This window comes from Cherax quadricarinatus, chromosome 63, assembly GCF_038502225.1.
Source record: "Cherax quadricarinatus isolate ZL_2023a chromosome 63, ASM3850222v1, whole genome shotgun sequence".
In the NCBI taxonomy this organism is placed as follows: Eukaryota; Metazoa; Arthropoda; class Malacostraca; order Decapoda; family Parastacidae; genus Cherax; species Cherax quadricarinatus.
In genome coordinates, this window is record NC_091354.1 from 12,604,361 (window position 1) to 12,622,901 (window position 18,541).

Below are 18,541 nucleotides of genomic sequence, written 5' to 3' on the forward strand. Positions count from 1 at the left end.
CGGGAAGTGGAATAGTCTGGGAAGTAATGTAGTGGAGGCAGAATCCATACATAGCTTTAAGAAGAGGTATGATAATGTTCATGGAGCAGGAAGAGTGACCTAGTAATGACCAGTGGAGAGATGGGGCCAGGAGCTGTGACTCGACCCCTGCAACCACAACTACGTGAGTACAAAACACACACACACACACACACACACACACACAGGCTTGTGTGTTGTGGGCATGGCCCTCCTGGGCCATGCCCACGAAGGAGAGAGCTAGTAGGACATGTTGACTGCTGCTAGGCCGTTGAGTGAGTGAGCGAGTGGTACCAGCGTCCCACTGACTTGGGCAGGCCTAGAGGGCAGCACCTGAGTGCCGCGAAATATGAACTAAGCTGGCAGATAGCATAGGCTGTCTGTGCAGACAGTACACGCTGTCTACAGTCGTGCCGAATAGGTAAACCTGATCAATTAGCAAGAACTCGTTCAAAATTAAGTCCTTTGTAAAATTTTCTATTGTACTTTTGAAGATATATTTTTTTCATTTATGTTAATGTAAAAATAATTTTGTACCAAAGGAACCTTAGAAAACTTACCTGACCTTATTACAAGAAGGGAAATTTAATTTAGCCTAATCCAACTCAATACATTTTAGATAAGTTTACAATAATTTAAACACAATCAAATATATATTTTTCGATAGGTTTAGAATGGTTTTTGCGAAATAATTCAATATGCAAATTTTCGCTTGCCTTTTCGGCAAGAACGTTGCTGTTTAAACCAATATCGCAAGTTTTATCTATTCGCCACCGAGGCAGGGTGGCCTAAATAGACAAACAAAAGTTTCTCTTTAACTTTAGTAATGTACACAGGAGCAGTGGTTACTAGCCCCTAGCTCCCGGCATTTTAGTCGCCTCTTACAACACGCATGGCTTACGGAGGAAGAATTCTTTTCCACTTCCCCATGAAGATAAAAGGAAAAAAACAAGAACAAGAACTAGTAAGAAAATAGAAGAAAACCCAGAGGGGTGTGTATATATGATTGTACATGTATGTGTAGTGTGACCTAAGTGTAAGTAGAAGTAGCATGACGTACCTGAAATCTTGCATGTTTATGAGACAGACAAAAGACACCAGTAATCCTACCATCATGTAAAACAATTACAGGCTTTCGTTTTACACTCACTTGGCAGGACGGTAGTACCTCCCTGGGCGGTTGCTGTCTACCAGCCTACTACCACAGGACGGTAGTACCTCCTTGGGTGGTTGCTGTCTACCAACCTACTACCCCAGGACGGTAGTACCTCCCTGGGTGGTTGCTGTCTACCAGCCTACTACCACAGGACGGTAGTACCTCCCTGGGTGGTTGCTGTCTACCAACCTACTACCACAGGACGGTAGTACCTCCCTGGGTGGTTGCTGTCTACCAACCTACTACCACAGGACGGTAGTACCTCCCTGGGTGGTTGCTGTCTACCAACCTACTACCACAGGACGGTAGTACCTCCCTGGGTGGTTGCTGTCTACCAACCTACTACCACAGGACGGTAGTACCTCCCTGGGTGGTTGCTGTCTACCAACCTACTACCACAGGACGGTAGTACCTCCCTGGGTGGTTGCTGTCTACCAACCTACTACCACAGGACGGTAGTACCTCCCTGGGTGGTTGCTGTCTACCAACCTACTACCACAGGACGGTAGTACCTCCCTGGGTAGTTGCTGTCTACCAACCTACTACCACAGGACGGTAGTACCTCCCTGGGTGGTTGTTGTCTACCAACCTACTACCACAGGACGGTAGTACCTCCCTGGGTGGTTGCTGTCTACCAACCTACTACCACAGGACGGTAGTACCTCCCTGGGTGGTTGCTGTCTACCAACCTACTACCACAGGACGGTAGTACCTCCCTGGGTGGTTGCTGTCTACCAACCTACTACCACAGGACGGTAGTACCTGTACCAGCCTATTACCACAGGACGGTAGTACCTCCCTGGGTGGTTGCTGTCTACCAACCTACTACCACAGGACGGTGGTACCTCCCTGGGTGGTTGCTGTCTACCAACCTACTACCACAGGACGGTAGTACCTCCCTGGGTGGTTGCTGTCTACCAGCCTACTACCTCAGGAATGTAGTACCTCCTTGGGTGGTTTCTGTCAACCAGCCTATTAACACAGGACGGTAGTACATCATTGGGTGGTTGCTGTCTACCAACCTACTACCACAGGACGGTAGTACCTCTCTGGGTCGTTGCTGTCTACCAACCTACTACCACAGGACGGTAGTACCTCCCTGGGTGGTTGCTGTCTACCAGCCTATTACCACAGGACGGTAGTACCTCCCTGGGTGGTTGCTGTCTACCAGCCTACTACCACAGGACGGTAGTACCTCCCTGGGTGGTTGCTGTCTACCAACCTACTACCACAGGACGGTAGTACCTCCCTGGGTGGTTGCTGTCTACCAGCCTACTACCACAGGACGGTAGTACCTCCCTGGGTGGTTGCTGTCTACCAGCCTATTACCACAGGACGGTAGTACCTCCCTGGGTGGTTGCTGTCTACCAACCTACTACTACAGGACGGTAGTACCTCCCTGGGTGGTTGCTGTCTACCAGCCTATTACCACAGGACGGTAGTACCTCCCTGGGTGGTTGCTGTCTACCAGCCTATTACCACAGGACGATAGTACCTCTCTAGGTGGTTGCTGTGTACCAGCCTATTACCACAGGACGGTAGTACCTCCCTGGGTGGTTGCTGTCTACCAGCCTACTACCACCGGACGGTAGTACCTCCCTGCGTGGTTGCTGCCTAAAAACCTACTACCACAGGACGGTAGTACCTCCCTGGGTGGTTGCTGTCTACCAGCCTTCTACCACAGGACGGTAGTACCTCCTTGGGTGGTTTCTATCAACCAGCCTATTACCACAGGACGGTAGTACCTCCTTGGGTGGTTGCTGTCTACCAGCCTACTACCACAGAACGGTAGTACCTCCCTGGGCGGTTGCTGTCTACCAACCTACTATCACAGGACGGTAGTACCTCCCTGGGTGGTTGCTGTCTACCAACCTACTACCACAGGAAGGTACTACCTCCCTGGGTGGTTGCTGTCCACCAACCTACTACCAAAGGACGGTAGTACCTCCCTGGGTGGTTGCTGTCTACAAACCTACTACCACAGGACGGTAGTACCTCCCTGGGTGGTTGCTGTCTACCAACCTACTACCACAGGACGGTAGTACCCCCCTGGGTGGTTGCTGTCTACCAACCTACTACCACAGGACGGTAGTACCTCCCTGGGTAGTTGCTGTCTACCAACCTACTACCACAGGACGGTAGTACCTCCCTGGGTGGTTACTGTCTACCAACCTACTACCACAGGACGGTAGTACCTCCCTGGGTGGTTACTGTCTACCAACCTACTACCACAGGACGGTAGTACCTCCCTGGGTGGTTGCTGTCTACCAGCCTACTACCACAGGACGGTAGTACCTCCCTGGGCGGTTGCTGTCTACCAACCTACTACCACAGGACGGTAGTACCTCCCTGGGTGGTTGCTGTCTACCAGCCTACTACCACAGGATTATAGTACCTCCCTGGGAGGTTGCTGTCTACCAACCTACTACCATAGGACGGTAGTACCTCCCTGGGTGGTTGCTTCCTACCAACCTACTGCCACAGGACGGTAGTACCTCCCTGGGTGGTTGCTGTCTACCAACCTACTACCACAGGACGGTAGTACCTCCCTGGGTGGTTGCTGTCTACCAACCTACTACCACAGGACGGTAGTACCTCCCTGGGCGGTTGCTGTCTACCAACCTACTACCACAGGACGGTAGTACCTCCCTGGGTGGTTGTCTACCAACCTACTACCACAGGACGGTAGTACCTCCCTGGGTGGTTGCTGTCTACCAACCTACTACCACAGGACGGTAGTACCTCCCTGGGCGGTTGCTGTCTACCAACCTACTACCACAGGACGGTAGTACCTCCCTGGGCGGTTGCTGTCTACCAACCTACTACCACAGGACGGTAGTACCTCCCTGGGTGGTTGCTGTCTACCAACCTACTACCACAGGACGGTAGTACCTCCCTGGGTGGTTGCTGTCTACCAACCTACTACCACAGGACGGTAGTACCTCCCTGGGTGGTTGCTGTCTACCAACCTACTACCACAGGACGGTAGTACCTCCCTGGGTGGTTGCTGTCTACCAACCTACTACCACAGGACGGTAGTACCTCCCTGGTGGTTGCTGTCTACCAACCTACTACCACAGGACGGTAGTACCTCCCTGGGTGGTTGCTATCTACCAACCTACTACCACAGGACGGTAGTACCTCCCTGGGTGGTTGATGTCTACCAACCTACTACCACAGGACGGTAGTACCTCCCTGGGTGGTTGATGTCTACCAACCTACTACCACAGGATGGTAGTACCTCCCTGGGTGGTTGATGTCTGCCAACCTACTACCACAGGACGGTAGTACCACCCTGGGTGGTTGCTGTCTACCAAAATACTACCACAGGACGGTAGTACCTCCCTGGGTGGTTGCTGTCTACCAACCTACTACCACAGGACGGTAGTACCTCCCTGGGTGGTTGCTGTCTACCAACCTACTACCACAGGACGGTAGTACCTCCCTGGGTGGTTGCTGTCTACCAACCTACTACCACAGGACGGTAGTACCTCCTTGGGTGGTTGCTGTCTACCAACCTACTGCCACAGGACGGTAGTACCTCCCTGGGTGGTTGCTGTCTACCAACCTACTACCACAGGACGGTAGTACCTCCTTGGGTGGTTGCTGTCTACCAACCTACTACCACAGGACGGTAGTACCTCCTTGGGTGGTTGCTGTCTACCAGCCTACTACCACAGGACGGTATTACCCCCCTGGGTGGTTGCTGTCTACCAACCTACTACCACAGGACGGTAGTACCTCCCTGGGCGGTTGTCTACCAACCTACTACCACAGGACGGTAGTACCTCCCTGGGCGGTTGCTGTCTACCAACCTACTACCACAGGACGGTAGTACCTCCCTGGGTGGTTGCTGTCTACCAACCTACTACCACAGGACGGTAGTACCTCCCTGGGTGGTTGCTGTCTACCAACCTACTACCACAGGACGGTAGTACCTCCCTGGGTGGTTGCTGTCTACCAACCTACTACCACAGGACGGTAGTACTTCCCTGGGTGGTTGCTGTCTACCAACCTACTACCACAGGACGGTAGTACCTCCCTGGGTGGTTGCTGTCTACCAACCTACTACCACAGGACGGTAGTACCTCCCTGGGTGGTTGCTGTCTACCAACCTACTACCACAGGACGGTAGTACCTCCCTGGGTGGTTGCTGTCTACCAACCTACTACCACAGGACGGTAGTTCCTCCCTGGGTGGTTGCTGTCTACCAACCTACTACCACAGGACGGTAGTACCTCCCTGGGTGGTTGCTGTCTACCAACCTACTACTACAGGACGTAGTACCTCCCTGGGTGGTTGCTGTCTACCAGCCTACTACCACAGGACGGTAGTACCTCCCTGGGTGGTTGCTGTCTACCAGCCTATTACCACAGGATGGTAGTACCTCCCTGGGTGGTTGCTGTCTACCAGCCTACTACCACAGGACGGTAGTACCTCCCTGGGTGGTTGCTGTCTACCAACCTACTACTACAGGACGGTAGTACCTCCCTGGGTGGTTGCTGTCTACCAACCTACTACCACAGGACGGTAGTACCTCCCTGGGTGGTTGCTGTCTACCAACCTACTACCACCGGACGGTAGTACCTCCCTGGGTGGTTGCTGTCTACCAACCTACTACCATAGGACGGTAGTACCTCCCTGGGTGGTTGCTGTCTACCAACCTACTACCACAGGACGGTAGTACCTCCCTGGGTGGTTGCTGTCTACCAACCTACTACCACAGGACGGTAGTACCTCCCTGGGTGGTTGCTGTCTACCAACCTACTACCACAGGACGGTAGTACCTCCCTGGGTGGTTGCTGTCTACCAACCTACTACCACAGGACGGTAGTACCTCCCTGGGTGGTTGCTGTCTACCAACCTACTACCACAGGACGGTAGTACCTCCCTGGGTGGTTGCTGTCTACCAACCTACTACCACAGGACGGTAGTACCTCCCTGGGTGGTTGCTGTCTACCAACCTACTACCACAGGACGGTAGTACCTCCCTGGGTGGTTGCTGTCTACCAACCTACTACCACAGGACGGTAGTACCTCCCTGGGTGGTTGCTGTCTACCAACCTACTACCACAGGACGGTAGTACCTCCCTGGGTGGTTGCTGTCTACCAACCTACTACCACAGGACGGTAGTACCTCCCTGGGTGGTTGCTGTCTACCAACCTACTACCACAGGACGGTAGTACCTCCCTGGGTGGTTGCTGTCTACCAACCTACTACCACAGGACGGTAGTACCTCCCTGGGTGGTTGCTGTCTACCAACCTACTACCACAGGACGGTAGTACCTCCCTGGGTGGTTGCTGTCTACCAACCTACTACCACAGGACGGTAGTACCTCCCTGGGTGGTTGCTGTCTACCAACCTACTACCACAGGACGGTAGTACCTCCCTGGGTGGTTGCTGTCTACCAACCTACTACCACAGGACGGTAGTACCTCCCTGGGTGGTTGTCTACCAACCTACTACCACAGGACGGTAGTACCTCCCTGGGTGGTTGCTGTCTACCAACCTACTACCACAGGACGGTAGTACCTCCCTGGGTGGTTGCTGTCTACCAACCTACTACCACAGGACGGTAGTACCTCCCTGGGTGGTTGCTGTCTACCAACCTACTACCACAGGACGGTAGTACCTCCCTGGGTGGTTGCTGTCTACCAACCTACTACCACAGGACGGTAGTACCTCCCTGGGTGGTTGCTGTCTACCAACCTACTACCACAGGACGGTAGTACCTCCCTGGGTGGTTGCTGTCTACCAACCTACTACCACAGGACGGTAGTACCTCCCTGGGTGGTTGCTGTCTACCAACCTACTACCACAGGACGGTAGTACCTCCCTGGGTGGTTGCTGTCTACCAACCTACTACCACAGGACGGTAGTACCTCCCTGGGTGGTTGCTGTCTACCAACCTACTACCACAGGACGGTAGTACCTCCCTGGGTGGTTGCTGTCTACCAACCTACTACCACAGGACGGTAGTACCTCCCTGGGTGGTTGCTGTCTACCAACCTACTACCACAGGACGGTAGTACCTCCCTGGGTGGTTGCTGTCTACCAACCTACTACCACAGGACGGTAGTACCTCCCTGGGTGGTTGTTGTCTACCAGCCTACTACCACAGGACGGTAGTACCTCCCTGGGTGGTTGCTGTCTACCAACCTACTACCACAGGACGGTAGTACCTCCCTGGGTGGTTGCTGTCTACCAACCTACTACCACAGGACGGTAGTACCTCCCTGGGTGGTTGTTGTCTACCAACCTACTACCACAGGACGGTAGTACCTCCCTGGGTGGTTGCTGTCTACCAACCTACTACCACAGGACGGTAGTACCTCCCTGGGTGGTTGCTGTCTACCAACCTACTACCACAGGACGGTAGTACCTCCCTGGGTGGTTGCTGTCTACCAACCTACTACCATAGGACGGTAGTACCTCCCTGGGTGGTTGCTGTCTACCAACCTACTACCACAGGACGGTAGTACCTCCCTGGGTGGTTGCTGTCTACCAACCTACTACCCCAGGACGGTAGTACCTCCCTGGGTGGTTGCTGTCTACCAACCTACTACCACAGGACGGTAGTACCTCCCTGGGTGGTTGCTGTCTACCAACCTACTACCACAGGACGGTAGTACCTCCCTGGGTGGTTGCTGTCTACCAACCTACTACCACAGGACGGTAGTACCTCCCTGGGTGGTTGCTGTCTACCAACCTACTACCACAGGACGGTAGTACCTCCCTGGGTGGTTGCTCTCTACCAACCTACTACCACAGGACGGTAGTACCTCCCTGGGTGGTTGCTGTCTACCAACCTACTACCACAGGACGGTAGTACCTCCCTGGGTGGTTGCTGTCTACCAACCTACTACCACAGGACGGTAGTACCTCCCTGGGTGGTTGCTGTCTACCAACCTACTACCACAGGACGGTAGTACCTCCCTGGGTGGTTGCTGTCTACCAACCTACTACCACAGGACGGTAGTACCTCCCTGGGTGGTTGCTGTCTACCAACCTACTACCACAGGACGGTAGTACCTCCCTGGGTGGTTGCTTTCTACCAACCTACTACCACAGGACGGTAGTACCTCCCTGGGTGGTTGCTGTCTACCAACCTACTACCATAGGACGGTAGTACCTCCCTGGGTGTTTGCTCTCTACCAACCTACTACCACAGGACGGTAGTACCTCCCTGGGTGGTTGCTGTCTACCAACCTACTACCATAGGACGGTAGTACCTCCCTGGGTGTTTGCTCTCTACCAACCTACTACCACAGGACGGTAGTACCTCCCTGGGTGGTTGCTGTCTACCAACCTACTACCACAGGACGGTAGTACCTCCCTGGGTGGTTGCTGTCTACCAACCTACTACCATAGGACGGTAGTACCTCCCTGGGTGGTTGCTGTCTACCAACCTACTACCACAGGACGGTAGTACCTCCCTGGGTGGTTGCTGTCTACCAACCTACTACCATAGGACGGTAGTACCTCCCTGGGTGTTTGCTCTCTACCAACCTACTACCACAGGACGGTAGTACCTCCCTGGGTGGTTGCTGTCTACCAACCTACTACCACAGGACGGTAGTACCTCCCTGGGTGGTTGCTGTCTACCAACCTACTACCATAGGACGGTAGTACCTCCCTGGGTGGTTGCTGTCTACCAACCTACTACCATAGGACGGTAGTACCTCCCTGGGTGGTTGCTGTCTACCAACCTACTACCCCAGGACGGTAGTACCTCCCTGGGTGGTTGCTGTCTACCAACCTACTACCATAGGACGGTAGTACCTCCCTGGGTGGTTGCTGTCTACCAACCTACTACCATAGGACGGTAGTACCTCCCTGGGTGGTTGCTGTCTACCAACCTACTACCATAGGACGGTAGTACCTCCCTGGGTGGTTGCTGTCTACCAACCTACTACCACAGGACGGTAGTACCTCCCTGGGTGGTTGCTGTCTACCAACCTACTACCATAGGACGGTAGTACCTCCCTGGGTGTTTGCTCTCTACCAACCTACTACCACAGGACGGTAGTACCTCCCTGGGTGGTTGCTGTCTACCAACCTACTACCACAGGACGGTAGTACCTCCCTGGGTGGTTGCTGTCTACCAACCTACTACCATAGGACGGTAGTACCTCCCTGGGTGGTTGCTGTCTACCAACCTACTACCCCAGGACGGTAGTACCTCCCTGGGTGGTTGCTGTCTACCAACCTACTACCATAGGACGGTAGTACCTCCCTGGGTGGTTGCTGTCTACCAACCTACTACCATAGGACGGTAGTACCTCCCTGGGTGGTTGCTGTCTACCAACCTACTACCATAGGACGGTAGTACCTCCCTGGGTGGTTGCTGTCTACCAACCTACTACCACAGGACGGTAGTACCTCCCTGGGTGGTTGCTGTCTACCAACCTACTACCACAGGACGGTAGTACCTCCCTGGGTGGTTGCTGTCTACCAACCTACTACCACAGGACGGTAGTACCTCCCTGGGTGGTTGCTGTCTACCAACCTACTACCACAGGACGGTAGTACCTCCCTGGGTGGTTGCTGTCTACCAACCTACTACCACAGGACGGTAGTACCTCCCTGGGTGGTTGCTGTCTACCAACCTACTACCACAGGACGGTAGTACCTCCCTGGGTGGTTGCTGTCTACCAACCTACTACCACAGGACGGTAGTACCTCCCTGGGTGGTTGCTGTCTACCAACCTACTACCATAGGACGGTAGTACCTCCCTGGGTGTTTGCTCTCTACCAACCTACTACCACAGGACGGTAGTACCTCCCTGGGTGGTTGCTGTCTACCAACCTACTACCACAGGACGGTAGTACCTCCCTGGGTGGTTGCTGTCTACCAACCTACTACCATAGGACGGTAGTACCTCCCTGGGTGGTTGCTGTCTACCAACCTACTACCCCAGGACGGTAGTACCTCCCTGGGTGGTTGCTGTCTACCAACCTACTACCATAGGACGGTAGTACCTCCCTGGGTGGTTGCTGTCTACCAACCTACTACCATAGGACGGTAGTACCTCCCTGGGTGGTTGCTGTCTACCAACCTACTACCATAGGACGGTAGTACCTCCCTGGGTGGTTGCTGTCTACCAACCTACTACCACAGGACGGTAGTACCTCCCTGGGTGGTTGCTGTCTACCAACCTACTACCACAGGACGGTAGTACCTCCCTGGGTGGTTGCTGTCTACCAACCTACTACCACAGGACGGTAGTACCTCCCTGGGTGGTTGCTGTCTACCAACCTACTACCACAGGACGGTAGTACCTCCCTGGGTGGTTGCTGTCTACCAACCTACTACCACAGGACGGTAGTACCTCCCTGGGTGGTTGCTGTCTACCAACCTACTACCACAGGACGGTAGTACCTCCCTGGGTGGTTGCTGTCTACCAACCTACTACCACAGGACGGTAGTACCTCCCTGGGTGGTTGCTGTCTACCAACCTACTACCACAGGACGGTAGTACCTCCCTGGGTGGTTGCTGTCTACCAACCTACTACCACAGGACGGTAGTACCTCCCTGGGTGGTTGCTGTCTACCAACCTACTACCACAGGACGGTAGTACCTCCCTGAGTGGTTGCTGTCTACCAACCTACTACTACAGGACGGTAGTACCTCCCTGGGTGGTTGTTGTCTACCAGCCTACTACCACAGGACGGTAGTACCTCCCTGGGTGGTTGCTGTCTACCAACCTACTACCACAGGACGGTAGTACCTCCCTGGGTGGTTGTTGTCTACCAACCTACTACCACAGGACGGTAGTACCTCCCTGGGTGGTTGCTGTCTACCAACCTACTACCACAGGACGGTAGTACCTCCCTGGGTGGTTGTTGTCTACCAGCCTACTACCACAGGACGGTAGTACCTCCCTGGGTGGTTGCTGTCTACCAACCTACTACCACAGGACGGTAGTACCTCCCTGGGTGGTTGCTGTCTACCAACCTACTACCACAGGACGGTATTACCTCCCTGGGTGGTTGCTGTCTAGCAACCTACTACCACAGGACGGTAGTACCTCCCTGGGTGGTTGTTGTCTACCAGCCTACTACCACAGGACGGTAGTACCTCCCTGGGTGGTTGCTCTCTACCAACCTACTACCACAGGACGGTAGTACCTCCCTGGGTGGTTGCTGTCTACCAACCTACTACCACAGGACGGTAGTACCTCCCTGGGTGGTTGCTGTCTACCAACCTACTACCACAGGACGGTAGTACCTCCCTGGGTGGTTGCTGTCTACCAACCTACTACCACAGGACGGTAGTACCTCCCTGGGTGGTTGCTGTCTACCAACCTACTACCACAGGACGGTAGTACCTCCCTGGGTGGTTGCTGTCTACCAACCTACTACCACAGGACGGTAGTACCTCCCTGGGTGGTTGTCTACCAGCCTACTACCACAGGACGGTAGTACCTCCCTGGGTGGTTGCTCTCTACCAACCAACTACCACAGGACGGTAGTACCTCCCTGGGTGGTTGCTGTCTACCAACCTACTACCACAGGACGGTAGTACCTCCCTGGGTGGTTGTTGTCTACCAACCTTCTACCACAGGACGGTAGTACCTCCCTGGGTGGTTGCTGTCTACCAACCTACTACCACAGGACGGTTGTACCTCCCTGGGTGGTTGCTGTCTACCAACCTACTACCACAGGACGGTAGTACCTCCCTGGGTGGTTGCTGTCTACCAACCTACTACCATAGGACGGTAGTACCTCCCTGGGTGGTTGCTGTCTACCAACCTACTACCATAGGACGGTAGTACCTCCCTGGGTGGTTGCTGTCTACCAACCTACTACCCCAGGACGGTAGTACCTCCCTGGGTGGTTGCTGTCTACCAACCTACTACCATAGGACGGTAGTACCTCCCTGGGTGTTTGCTCTCTACCAACCTACTACCACAGGACGGTAGTACCTCCCTGGGTGTTTGCTCTCTACCAACCTACTACCACAGGACGGTAGTACCTCCCTGGGTGGTTGCTGTCTACCAACCTACTACCATAGGACGGTAGTACCTCCCTGGGTGTTTGCTCTCTACCAACCTACTACCACAGGACGGTAGTACCTCCCTGGGTGGTTGCTGTCTACCAACCTACTACCACAGGACGGTAGTACCTCCCTGGGTGGTTGCTGTCTACCAACCTACTACCACAGGACGGTAGTACCTCCCTGGGTGGTTGCTGTCTACCAACCTACTACCATAGGACGGTAGTACCTCCCTGGGTGGTTGCTGTCTACCAACCTACTACCATAGGACGGTAGTACCTCCCTGGGTGGTTGCTGTCTACCAACCTACTACCCCAGGACGGTAGTACCTCCCTGGGTGGTTGCTGTCTACCAACCTACTACCATAGGACGGTAGTACCTCCCTGGGTGGTTGCTGTCTACCAACCTACTACCATAGGACGGTAGTACCTCCCTGGGTGGTTGCTGTCTACCAACCTACTACCATAGGACGGTAGTACCTCCCTGGGTGGTTGCTGTCTACCAACCTACTACCACAGGACGGTAGTACCTCCCTGGGTGGTTGCTGTCTACCAACCTACTACCATAGGACGGTAGTACCTCCCTGGGTGTTTGCTCTCTACCAACCTACTACCACAGGACGGTAGTACCTCCCTGGGTGGTTGCTGTCTACCAACCTACTACCACAGGACGGTAGTACCTCCCTGGGTGGTTGCTGTCTACCAACCTACTACCATAGGACGGTAGTACCTCCCTGGGTGGTTGCTGTCTACCAACCTACTACCCCAGGACGGTAGTACCTCCCTGGGTGGTTGCTGTCTACCAACCTACTACCATAGGACGGTAGTACCTCCCTGGGTGGTTGCTGTCTACCAACCTACTACCATAGGACGGTAGTACCTCCCTGGGTGGTTGCTGTCTACCAACCTACTACCATAGGACGGTAGTACCTCCCTGGGTGGTTGCTGTCTACCAACCTACTACCACAGGACGGTAGTACCTCCCTGGGTGGTTGCTGTCTACCAACCTACTACCACAGGACGGTAGTACCTCCCTGGGTGGTTGCTGTCTACCAACCTACTACCACAGGACGGTAGTACCTCCCTGGGTGGTTGCTGTCTACCAACCTACTACCACAGGACGGTAGTACCTCCCTGGGTGGTTGCTGTCTACCAACCTACTACCACAGGACGGTAGTACCTCCCTGGGTGGTTGCTGTCTACCAACCTACTACCACAGGACGGTAGTACCTCCCTGGGTGGTTGCTGTCTACCAACCTACTACCACAGGACGGTAGTACCTCCCTGGGTGGTTGCTGTCTACCAACCTACTACCATAGGACGGTAGTACCTCCCTGGGTGTTTGCTCTCTACCAACCTACTACCACAGGACGGTAGTACCTCCCTGGGTGGTTGCTGTCTACCAACCTACTACCACAGGACGGTAGTACCTCCCTGGGTGGTTGCTGTCTACCAACCTACTACCATAGGACGGTAGTACCTCCCTGGGTGGTTGCTGTCTACCAACCTACTACCCCAGGACGGTAGTACCTCCCTGGGTGGTTGCTGTCTACCAACCTACTACCATAGGACGGTAGTACCTCCCTGGGTGGTTGCTGTCTACCAACCTACTACCATAGGACGGTAGTACCTCCCTGGGTGGTTGCTGTCTACCAACCTACTACCATAGGACGGTAGTACCTCCCTGGGTGGTTGCTGTCTACCAACCTACTACCACAGGACGGTAGTACCTCCCTGGGTGGTTGCTGTCTACCAACCTACTACCACAGGACGGTAGTACCTCCCTGGGTGGTTGCTGTCTACCAACCTACTACCACAGGACGGTAGTACCTCCCTGGGTGGTTGCTGTCTACCAACCTACTACCACAGGACGGTAGTACCTCCCTGGGTGGTTGCTGTCTACCAACCTACTACCACAGGACGGTAGTACCTCCCTGGGTGGTTGCTGTCTACCAACCTACTACCACAGGACGGTAGTACCTCCCTGGGTGGTTGCTGTCTACCAACCTACTACCCCAGGACGGTAGTACCTCCCTGGGTGGTTGCTGTCTACCAACCTACTACCACAGGACGGTAGTACCTCCCTGGGTGGTTGCTGTCTACCAACCTACTACCACAGGACGGTAGTACCTCCCTGGGTGGTTGCTGTCTACCAACCTACTACCACAGGACGGTAGTACCTCCCTGAGTGGTTGCTGTCTACCAACCTACTACTACAGGACGGTAGTACCTCCCTGGGTGGTTGTTGTCTACCAGCCTACTACCACAGGACGGTAGTACCTCCCTGGGTGGTTGCTGTCTACCAACCTACTACCACAGGACGGTAGTACCTCCCTGGGTGGTTGTTGTCTACCAACCTACTACCACAGGACGGTAGTACCTCCCTGGGTGGTTGCTGTCTACCAACCTACTACCACAGGACGGTAGTACCTCCCTGGGTGGTTGTTGTCTACCAGCCTACTACCACAGGACGGTAGTACCTCCCTGGGTGGTTGCTGTCTACCAACCTACTACCACAGGACGGTAGTACCTCCCTGGGTGGTTGCTGTCTACCAACCTACTACCACAGGACGGTATTACCTCCCTGGGTGGTTGCTGTCTAGCAACCTACTACCACAGGACGGTAGTACCTCCCTGGGTGGTTGTTGTCTACCAGCCTACTACCACAGGACGGTAGTACCTCCCTGGGTGGTTGCTCTCTACCAACCTACTACCACAGGACGGTAGTACCTCCCTGGGTGGTTGCTGTCTACCAACCTACTACCACAGGACGGTAGTACCTCCCTGGGTGGTTGCTGTCTACCAACCTACTACCACAGGACGGTAGTACCTCCCTGGGTGGTTGCTGTCTACCAACCTACTACCACAGGACGGTAGTACCTCCCTGGGTGGTTGCTGTCTACCAACCTACTACCACAGGACGGTAGTACCTCCCTGGGTGGTTGCTGTCTACCAACCTACTACCACAGGACGGTAGTACCTCCCTGGGTGGTTGTCTACCAGCCTACTACCACAGGACGGTAGTACCTCCCTGGGTGGTTGCTCTCTACCAACCAACTACCACAGGACGGTAGTACCTCCCTGGGTGGTTGCTGTCTACCAACCTACTACCACAGGACGGTAGTACCTCCCTGGGTGGTTGTTGTCTACCAACCTTCTACCACAGGACGGTAGTACCTCCCTGGGTGGTTGCTGTCTACCAACCTACTACCACAGGACGGTTGTACCTCCCTGGGTGGTTGCTGTCTACCAACCTACTACCACAGGACGGTAGTACCTCCCTGGGTGGTTGCTGTCTACCAACCTACTACCATAGGACGGTAGTACCTCCCTGGGTGGTTGCTGTCTACCAACCTACTACCATAGGACGGTAGTACCTCCCTGGGTGGTTGCTGTCTACCAACCTACTACCCCAGGACGGTAGTACCTCCCTGGGTGGTTGCTGTCTACCAACCTACTACCACAGGACGGTAGTACCTCCCTGGGTGGTTGCTGTCTACCAACCTACTACCACAGGACGGTAGTACCTCCCTGGGTGGTTGCTGTCTACCAACCTACTACCACAGGACGGTAGTACCTCCCTGGGTGGTTGCTGTCTACCAACCTACTACCACAGGACGGTATTACCTCCCTGGGTGGTTGCTGTCTACCAACCTACTACCATAGGACGGTAGTACCTCCCTGGGTGGTTGCTGTCTACCAACCTACTACCACAGGACGGTAGTACCTCCCTGGTTGGTTGCTGTCTACCAACCTACTACCCCAGGACGGTAGTACCTCCCTGGGTGGTTGCTGTCTACCAACCTACTACCACAGGACGGTAGTACCTCCCTGGGTGGTTGCTGTCTACCAACCTACTACCACAGGACGGTAGTACCTCCCTGGGTGGTTGCTTTCTACCAACCTACTACCACAGGACGGTAGTACCTCCCTGGGTGGTTGCTTTCTACCAGCCTACTACCACAGGACGGTAGTACCTCCCTGGGTGGTTGCTGTCTACCAACCTACTACCACAGGACGGTAGTACCTCCCTGGGTGGTTGCTGTCTACCAACCTACTACCACAGGACGGTATTACCTCCCTGGGTGGTTGCTGTCTACCAACCTACTACCATAGGACGGTAGTACCTCCCTGGGTGGTTGCTGTCTACCAACCTACTACCACAGGACGGTAGTACCTCCCTGGGTGGTTGCTGTCTACCAACCTACTACCCCAGGACGGTAGTACCTCCCTGGGTGGTTGCTGTCTACCAACCTACTACCACAGGACGGTAGTACCTCCCTGGGTGGTTGCTGTCTACCAACCTACTACCACAGGACGGTAGTACCTCCCTGGGTGGTTGCTGTCTACCAACCTACTACCACAGGACGGTAGTACCTCCCTGGGTGGTTGCTGTCTACCAACCAATACCTAGAATTTATGTATATGTAAATAGAGTCAGCTCGAATATAAATTTCTTTCGTAGTTTTTTCTCTAAATAGGCCTTGCCACGCGTTATATAATTTTGGATGTTCTCTTTCACACGCTTTTGCCATAAATCACTCTGTATAGAGTTGTGTGCGAGTTTGATGCACCTTGTGTGAGACCTCTTACAGGACGTGATGGGTCACACACCTTGTAAAGTGAGGGAATGTGGGGGAAATACACTGGGGGGAATTAGGGAGGTACACTGAGGGATGAGGGTAAGTACACTGGGGGCTTAAGAGAAGTAAACTGGGTTAGGAGGAAGTACACGGGGGGATTAGGGGAAGTACACGGGGGGATTAGGGGAAGTACACGGGGGGATTAGGGGAAGTACACGGGGGGATTAGGGGAAGTACACGGGGGGATTAGGGGAAGTACACGGGGGGATTAGGGGAAGTACACGGGGGGATTAGGGGAAGTACACGGGGGGGTTAGGGGAAGTACACGGGGGGATTAAGAAAGGTACACCTGAGAAATGGGAGCAAGTACACAAGGAGGGGAAGAAAGAGGGAAAATAAAGGATGTTAGGTAGGAAAATGCACCTCGGGGACGTCAGGAAGTACTTCAGCTTCTAGGTGACTAGAAGAGGGTATGACCTAGACAGGAAATCTGTTGAAGCACATACATACACGGTTTTAAGAGCAAATACGGCATGTTAGGAGGTGGTGCCAGGAACTGACTACCAACCCCTGACACAATGCTAATGGAAAAAAGCATTAAACCCGTTCGGGTGAGGGCAGACTGGCAGATACAGAAATACAAGAAAACTGAGACACATACTAAGGCACAGACACGCAAAGACAAAGACACACAAAGGCACAGAAACACGTACAGAGGCACAGACACACACATATGAAGGCACAGATACACATTCAAACGAACAGGCAGCATGGCAAACGCACACACACTTATAAGTTCACAGACACATTCAAAAGGACAGCAGCAAGATAAACACAGACATACAAAGGCACATCCAGCACGATAAACACAGACATACAAAGGCACATCCAGCACGATAAACACAGACATACAAAGGCACATCCAGCACGATAAACACAGACAAATATACAAAGGCACAGCCAGCAAGACAAAACAAACACACACACACACACACACACACACACACACACACACACACACACTTACATATAATCATTAACAAAGGACATAAAACTTTCAGAAAAAAGTAACGAAAAAAATCCAGATTTAAAACATATATTAAATTTAGAAGTGTTGGTACACACACATATGTTTCAACACACTCAGATTTCTATACATTTTTCTATACTGCAAATAAAAAAAAAAAGAGGGAAAAAATACAGGGAAAAAATAATGGGAAAAATTGTTGACGTTGGCATTATGTTTTATTTTTTAAGAGCAGAAATTGCACGATTTTTTTTTTTCACGAAGGGTTTTTTATTGTTTTTTCAATACAATTCCGAAACAAAATTCTGAAATGAAAATTGTGATGTGGAAAATGATGTGATGCTGTTAGCTGGGTGATGGGACGAGGCTCCAGCTGGGTGATGGGACGAGGCTCCAGCTGGGTGATGGGACGAGGCTCCAGCTGGGTGATGGGACGAGGCTCCAGCTGGGTGATGGGACGAGGCTCCAGCTGGGTGATGGGACGAGGCTCCAGCTGGGTGATGGGACGAGGCTCCAGCTGGGTGATGGGACGAGGCTCCAGCTGGGTGATGGGACGAGGCTCCAGCTGGGTGATGGGACGAGGCTCCAGCTGGGTGATGGGACGAGGCTCCAGCTGGGTGATGGGACGAGGCTGCAGCTGGGTGATGGGACTAGGCTGCAGCTGGGTGATGGGACTAGGCTGCAGCTGGGTGATGGTACGAGGCTCCAGCTGGGTGATGGGACGAGGCTCCAGCTGGGTGATGGGACGAGGCTCCA